This window comes from Corvus kubaryi, unplaced genomic scaffold (genome assembly GCF_017639235.1).
Source record: "Corvus kubaryi isolate FWS band 111438036 unplaced genomic scaffold, C.kubaryi_AGA036_p1.0 137, whole genome shotgun sequence".
NCBI lineage: Eukaryota > Metazoa > Chordata > Aves > Passeriformes > Corvidae > Corvus > Corvus kubaryi.
In genome coordinates, this window is record NW_024580671.1 from 5,450,349 (window position 1) to 5,457,392 (window position 7,044).

Below are 7,044 nucleotides of genomic sequence, written 5' to 3' on the forward strand. Positions count from 1 at the left end.
CTCAAATTGCAAACATGCAGCTGAGTATTAACAGTATATGAATCATATTTTTCTGTTTTATGCAACAAAATAAATTTCCAGTTGAACTCAGTAGGACAAGTCACACTGCCTAAGGGAGAAATTTCTTAACTCAGGGGACTGATTCAGATTCCTTTATCACCATTATAGCCCCAAGAGGGAAAAACACAGAATGAAGTTGAGCTGAAATGTTGATTAAAATGAGAGTTCTGGATTATTTAGTAGGGGAATTATTGTGTATGTGGTGACTTGTCCTCCTAATTCAGGTGTCTAAGTGAGAAGCCAAAAACTGGTATGACTGCACACAAATTACAGTCAGCTGGGATAAATACCTCTGCACATATGGGCATGGCCTGGCATGAGATTTACACTATCTCCTCCAAATTGTCAAGGAGCAGCAAGAGCTCACTGTATGCTGCCATGATCATGGTGCTTTCCCAGGCTCAGGCCCTTCTGTCACAGCAAAACAATTCCAGGATACCCTGCCCTTCACAGAGAAAACACACAGTTCCCTGGATGGTTTGCACAGTGGCACTGGGTGCCATTTCTAAAAACAGCAAGAGCAAGGGTCTGGGGACTTACAGGTCAGCCAGGCTCACCTCAGACCTTGGAAACATCACACAGACTGTCTTTTTGGGATGCATTTGCAAGCATGTGAAGAACAAAAACTTCACAGTTTTAATCAGCAATCCCCAGATTTACCACGGACAAATGATGTTCAGCAAACCCAGGTGCCTCCTACAACAAAGTGAGGTTTGTGGATGTCATGCATCTCAGCATTAGGAAAGCTTTTGACTCCATACTCTGCCAGATGGCAGCTGAGGAATTGTGGACTGGAAGAAATGATGCTTAGATGGACTAAAAATTAATAGTACCTCTTGGCTTAAAATTTATCAGTGAGTAGCTCAGCATCTGCTTGGTGGCCAGGAGTGAGCAGAGCAGTGTTATGGCTGCTCTTTCTCACTGTTTAGTATCTTAATCAATGACCTAGGTAAGCACCTTGGATGTATAACCTGCAGATTTATCAATGATGCTAAATTAGAGGGAATTACTTGCACAATGAGTGTCATAGCTTGAATCCACAGGGATTTTGATAAACTAGAGAACTGGGACAACAGAAACTTCATGATGTCCAACAAGGAGACAAGCAAACTTCTGCTCTTGGGGTAGTTTAAGCTCATATGTGATTAAAGAGTTAGCAGTAGTCTTGCTGAAAAGAAGATTATTGTTGGACTCTAGCTTGAATACTCTCTATTCCTGTGAATAAGGTAAAATGAAGATCAGCCTGTGTTGAAAGGTGTTGCCTAAAAGATATGAGGAAGTTGTTTTTCCCATTGGCCTGGAGCTTGGGGGGGGCTTCACATGAAAAAAGTGAATCAAGTTTTGGACAGCCTACTGGGCCACAAGGAAATACTGAGAGATCCTTAGACTGTTGAAGAGTCTTAGGCTTGGTCTAAAAGCAGGCAACAACCACTTCAAGGGCAGTAAAAGAAAAAGGACTTAACGAGAAACTTTTCACTAGGAGTAAAACCTTTGCAGTGTAGCCCTGTCAAGCTGTGCAGGTAAACTCTGAAATTTCCATCTATTTTTTGAGGTTTTCAAGATGCAGCTACACACAGTCATGGCTAATCTGACCTGGTATTGGCAAGAGTCCTGCCTTTTTGAGTGAGCTGCCTCAGAAGTCCTTTTGAAATCCTTCTGTGATGAGCAGCTTTTTGTTTACCCTCCATTATTCCATACTGCTTAAGGATTTCTGCATCTACACCAGAAATCCTGGCTGTTCCACAGGATTTGAAGATTAATAGCTTGGAAAATACCTTTTCCATGGTTGTCCAGAAATCCTTAGCATTCTCTCCTTTGCGTACAGAATGTATTTTTACCAAGACCTGGCTCCTGTGATGAGAGCTCTATGAACTGTAGCTGTCCATACAAATTTGTATGTAAATTAAGATTACACAGACAAGATAATTACAGGAACATCCTATATTTCAGAACTTTGGCCTTTCAATTTAAGTATGGCATACCTTTTCATAGCAAACCCAGCATTTAGTATGAGGACCGCATACCTCCAGAGAAGACATCTTACAGCATAGCTGCTCACAAGCAGCTGATAAAGGAAAAGTCTGTTGTTCCAAGGTGTTATGCTCCAGTTTTAAGGTTCTTAGAAATGCCTTTGCCCAAATTAAGGTGCAAACAAGACCATATGCCAGTGACAATAGTAAGGGGTTTATTTGATGGTAAATATGAGAGAGTAAGGAAGAAAGAAGATAGGTGGGGAGGACAGAAAGAGTGACAGGGACAGAATAAGGAAAATATCACCACTCTGTGGATCCCAATGATGTTCACTGATCCTCTCCAGCTGGTCTCTTGGTGGTGAAGGTTCCCCCAGAAGGCACAGAGTCCCATGGGTTTATATGCTCAGGCCATGTCCCCCTGAGGTGGGGGGTCAGTCTCTCACAGCAGACTGTGCACCACGTGCAGTCCTGTGGGGCCAAGCCTCTCATGTGAATGTCCCATGGATGTGACCTGTGGGGTTGGGGGTTCCACAGCTGGGCCAGTTTGTGTAATCAGAGGATGGGTGTTCATTGCCTCTCACCAGAGGTTGCACCATGCACCCAAAACCTCCTCCTCCCCCCTCGGCTGGGGGGAGTCTGTGTAAACCTGGCTTGTGTGAGCTGTGCTCTCCCCCACCCCAAACTCAGCTGGGGATAGTTGCAGCTGGTGGCTTTGGCCTTTTGTGGATGTATTCCTTTCCCTCAGCCTGAGAGGATTGAACAATGCTTTTCCCTTTATCTAATCAACAGTTTGACTTTCAGTTCAAAGTCCCACTCTTCAGGGAAGCTTCTTCAGCTGTAGCTTCTTTATAATGAGCAAAACTTTATATCAATGTTTGAGGCATGAACTATTTTCAGTCTCTGACACAAGGGATGGTGCCAAAGAATCAAGTCCAACAAATAGTCATTTGGGACTTCTCCTGCACTTAACACTTATACACAGAGGAGAAGTGAGGAATCTGGAAACTCCCCATGGTGACTTTCCTCATCATCTCACCTCAGGAGTGGGGCTGGTCCCAACTGTAATCCCAGAGAGCTCTGTGTATTTTTCTCCACCCAGCAGATATGAGGGAGTGGGAAGGATGACCCATGCAAAGTGAGACAGTGGCACTGGTGATATATTGAGTCCAGGGATATTTTAGGATGCAGTAGGTGATGCAACTAGTGCTAGAGATAGTGTTCAAGCTAGTGAGCAATCCTCTGTAGAACATTCTTAGACATTAGTTTTAACACACTGAAGAATCTTCCAAATCAACACATTACTGAAGGAAATTAATTATTATAAATAATTCTCACATGAGTCAAAACTGAATGCAATTTCACTGTTCAAGCACAAAATATAACCCTAGGTAAGGATTTTCTACCTTCAAGTTCCAAAAGCCCCTGGGAAGGAAAACATCCTCAAATAAACAAACCCCAAAATTCATTTCTTGATCCAGGTTGTCAATTGATAAAGGAAAACAACACATGATAGAGAGATGCCTTACTGTCTGAAGGCTTTATTTAAGACAAGAATTTTCAGATTTTTGAAGGAGATGCAGGTGCTCCCTTTTTGTGTTAATGCCAGGCAAATGGCAGAATTTGGCACAAGACTAACAGAAAGACAGTCAAAGTGAAAACACACTTTAATAATCGTTCTACCTTAAAAGCTGTATTTCTAAGCCACCCCAAGAAGCTCTACTTACAGATTTGTTTGTTTTTCTTTCATTTGCTTTCACCCATTGTGTTTTATTATTCTTGCTCCTTAGACCCATGTCTAAAAAGTAGGGAATTTATTGCCTCCATGTTGGTAGGTTCTCGTGCAACTTGTTTCATTCTGCACTTCTCAGTGTTGCAGAGACAATCTTAAAAGTACATATTCAGGCTGCAAAATAAGCACAAATAAAATTAGAGGAAAGTAGCACTAATAATTTAACTAGAGAAACTGTCAAGCTATGTGTGCAAGCAGCAAAGGCAACAGGGAGAGGTGGGGGGTTTGAAAGGCTACAGGTATTAGCCCAGTGCATATCTTTTTCACTCTTTCTTCTCCCAGGCCCCACCACCCCATGTCTATCTCTAGATTGCTGTTCACATTTCCTGTTCTCTTGCCCAGACCACACTCTTTGTTAATCTCTTTGCCTGTGTCGTGTAGTGGAGAATATTTGTCTAAACTATTGGTACTTCAAGATGAGGTTATTTGTAAATGGCTGTTACCAGCTGTGAGTTTTGGATTGTGGCTCACCTAAAGGCACTTTTCTAGTGTCATTGGGTTGGGCTTACCTTGTGGGTGCAGGGTAAGGTACCCTGTTGGGCTGTGGATGGTGGTAGCTGCACTTCTCATCGTTAGCCAAGGCATGGGCAGAGGAGCAGACACCTGCCCATCTCTTCCTCTGTCTGTTCTACCATACGCCCTTGACACGTTATCAGACCTCAGTTTGCCCTGTTTCCCACTTCCCCTATTCCCTGATTTATCCTGAAGAACAGGTAAGAGGTGAGTTGCTTGTACTCAGCTGAATCTCAGTGGTTCCCTTTACCTACCCCTCTGATCTTGAAGGCCCCAGACCTTCCTTAGAATCTTGTTGAACTGGGGAAGGTACAGGACTTGTCTCATACTCTCCATCATTGTAATTCCCAACACAAATCTTCAAAGATACATCTGGAAGATGACAAGCAGAGGCATTGCTGGGATAACAGCTTTATGAGGGTTAATATCACCGTGTAACTGTTGCCAGTTATTTATACATATTCAATCTATACTGTTTGAGAACTAGTCTGAACTTCAAAATTTACATGCCTCAAAGCATTTGCCTTAAATAGATATTTCATTTCCCCAAGTAATGGGCAAGATGATGCTTGCTTGTTATGTCCCACTCTCTTCAGTGAATCCTGCAGCACAAATTACAAATCTTCACTTGCTTCTTTAAACAAAGCAGTTACAATGTCATTTATAGAGTGAAGCTCTGAATAGAACTACAGCTTATAGCTAATATGTTTTCAACACCCCACAAAATTGTGTCAGACTCCTCAGAGATGAAATTTCCACTTTCTGATGCTTTTTGGAAGAGCTGGGGGTTTTGTGCTGTAAAAATTACAAGCCTAATTTCACTATTAGTCACTCTAACAATGAAATTTCTATATACAACCACGTTGTTCTGGAAATTACACAAGTATCCTCTCCTAGCTCATCATCCAAATTGTAATGCCAATCAGAATGGTTGAAATCTTAATTTGGTGCTTTCTGAGGAAAATATATACAGTGACACAATGCATGTACAGTCCTTTCCAAGCACACATTTTTTGAACTTGTTTACAGCTCACTGACGTGTGTAGAGCCCAAGCAGTTCTGCTGGGCAAAGTTCTAGCTCTCCTCTATAATTTCCATTAACAGCTGGACTCTCTGCCCTCTCCTACCTTATAAGAGAAAGAGCTTAGGAAAATCTGGCAGGCTCCTTGACATGCAGCGAGAGTTTAATTCTTCATTACAGTTTAAAAATCCCTACTGGGGAATGGATTTTCTGATCATTCAAACTCATGCAAGTCAGGGAGTCTATTCTATTAATGGCATATTTCATTGCTTTAAAATTCAAAAGGGACGATCTATGACACCAGTTAGGAATAACAGAGAGGGAATAAGCCCAACAGCCAAGGTAGTGAATGACATACACCTCTGCAGAGAGCCCATTTCAGTCCTTGAGCACTGCAACTTCCTATGTCTGAAAGTATTGCCACGATAGAAAATTCATTGCCTTAGAAGGAAAAGACTTTTTCTTGTCCATAACTGTCAGTATCTCCCCAATACAATAAATTGTAGATTCTGGGGATATCTTCTTACAATTATTTTGTCACTGTTGTGCCACTACAGAGTCTAGGTAAATCCTCCAGGAACCAGAAAGAAATGATTTGGAGGAATTCCCAAGGAGAAAAAAGGTGAATGACATTATTAGGAGACCTCTCCTCTCTGAAAACAAATGCTCTCAACAGCAGTGATAATGTCTTTCAGTAAGGTAAGCTACATCGGAAAGAGTTGAAACTATATTTATAATGACTGCAATAAATCCATGAATACCATCTGAAATGATTCATAGAAACTGCAATAATTTATGTGTTGTCTAAATTGTGTAGACATATAGTAGTACTAAAAAACCCAAACCCAATGTACTAGTTTGAAAACAAACCACTGGGAGGCACCAAGTCAGAATAACAATTTAATAGGGATATCAAGGAAAATAAAGGCAGAAAGCACTGGGTTAAACTGACAGAGTTAGGATACAACCTGACACCGTGTTGGTTGGGGTGGTGGTAGCAGTCTGATAAAATGGTGGCTGCAGTCCTCTGAAGTGGTGCATGTGGTTCTGTTGAAGCAGTGATCCTGTAGAAAGGGGCTGCTCTTCCTCAGAAGGTCCAGTGGTGGCTGTGTAGCTCCGGTCCTCTGGGAACCCAGTGGAAAGGGTTGTCTGGGGTGTTTGGAATCTCAGATTATATCCAGGATGGAATGCGTGGTTCCTCCCTCTGGGTGGAGCATCTCACAATGGATGATGAGTCGCAAAGCCAAGTGTTGATTAGGCTCATTAACAGAAGATGGTCCTGAGGGAGTTATCTCTGAGTCATGCGGCAGGACAATGATGGGCCATTAACAGAAAGATAGTCTGGGGGGAGGAGGCAAGGAAACACTGCCCCACCTGATTGCAACAGCTCATGAGGATGGTAATAGAACACACTGCAACCCAGGACACCCAAAAACCCTCAAACCTAAATTCAAAAACGTATACAGAAAAATCTCTAAACTATCAGTGAATTTTACTGCACTAGAAACTTATGAGGAATCTGATGATACAATCTTAATTAATTTTGTTTGATTTTATGAACTCTATTTATTACTATGACCTCTGCTTTGCTTTAAAACTTTCTTTTTAATGGTAGAAAAAGGTAATATCTTTGAATCTTAAACAGGAACATCAAAGACTATCATCAAACAGACAGGCTCTTCAAGTAG

At 41.8% G+C, this 7,044-nt stretch overlaps 1 long non-coding RNA gene across 1 annotated transcript; it reads right to left on the bottom strand.

The window, feature by feature from the left end:
• Window positions 1-3,540: 3,540 nt before the first annotated feature.
• LOC121659439 lies at window positions 3,541-5,365 on the bottom strand. Its single transcript, XR_006014327.1, has 2 exons — window positions 4,590-5,365; window positions 3,541-3,936 (listed from the first exon to the last, which is right to left on the bottom strand). It is a non-coding gene; the product is annotated as an uncharacterized LOC121659439 (long non-coding RNA).
• Between the last annotated feature and the right edge of the window lie 1,679 nt (window positions 5,366-7,044).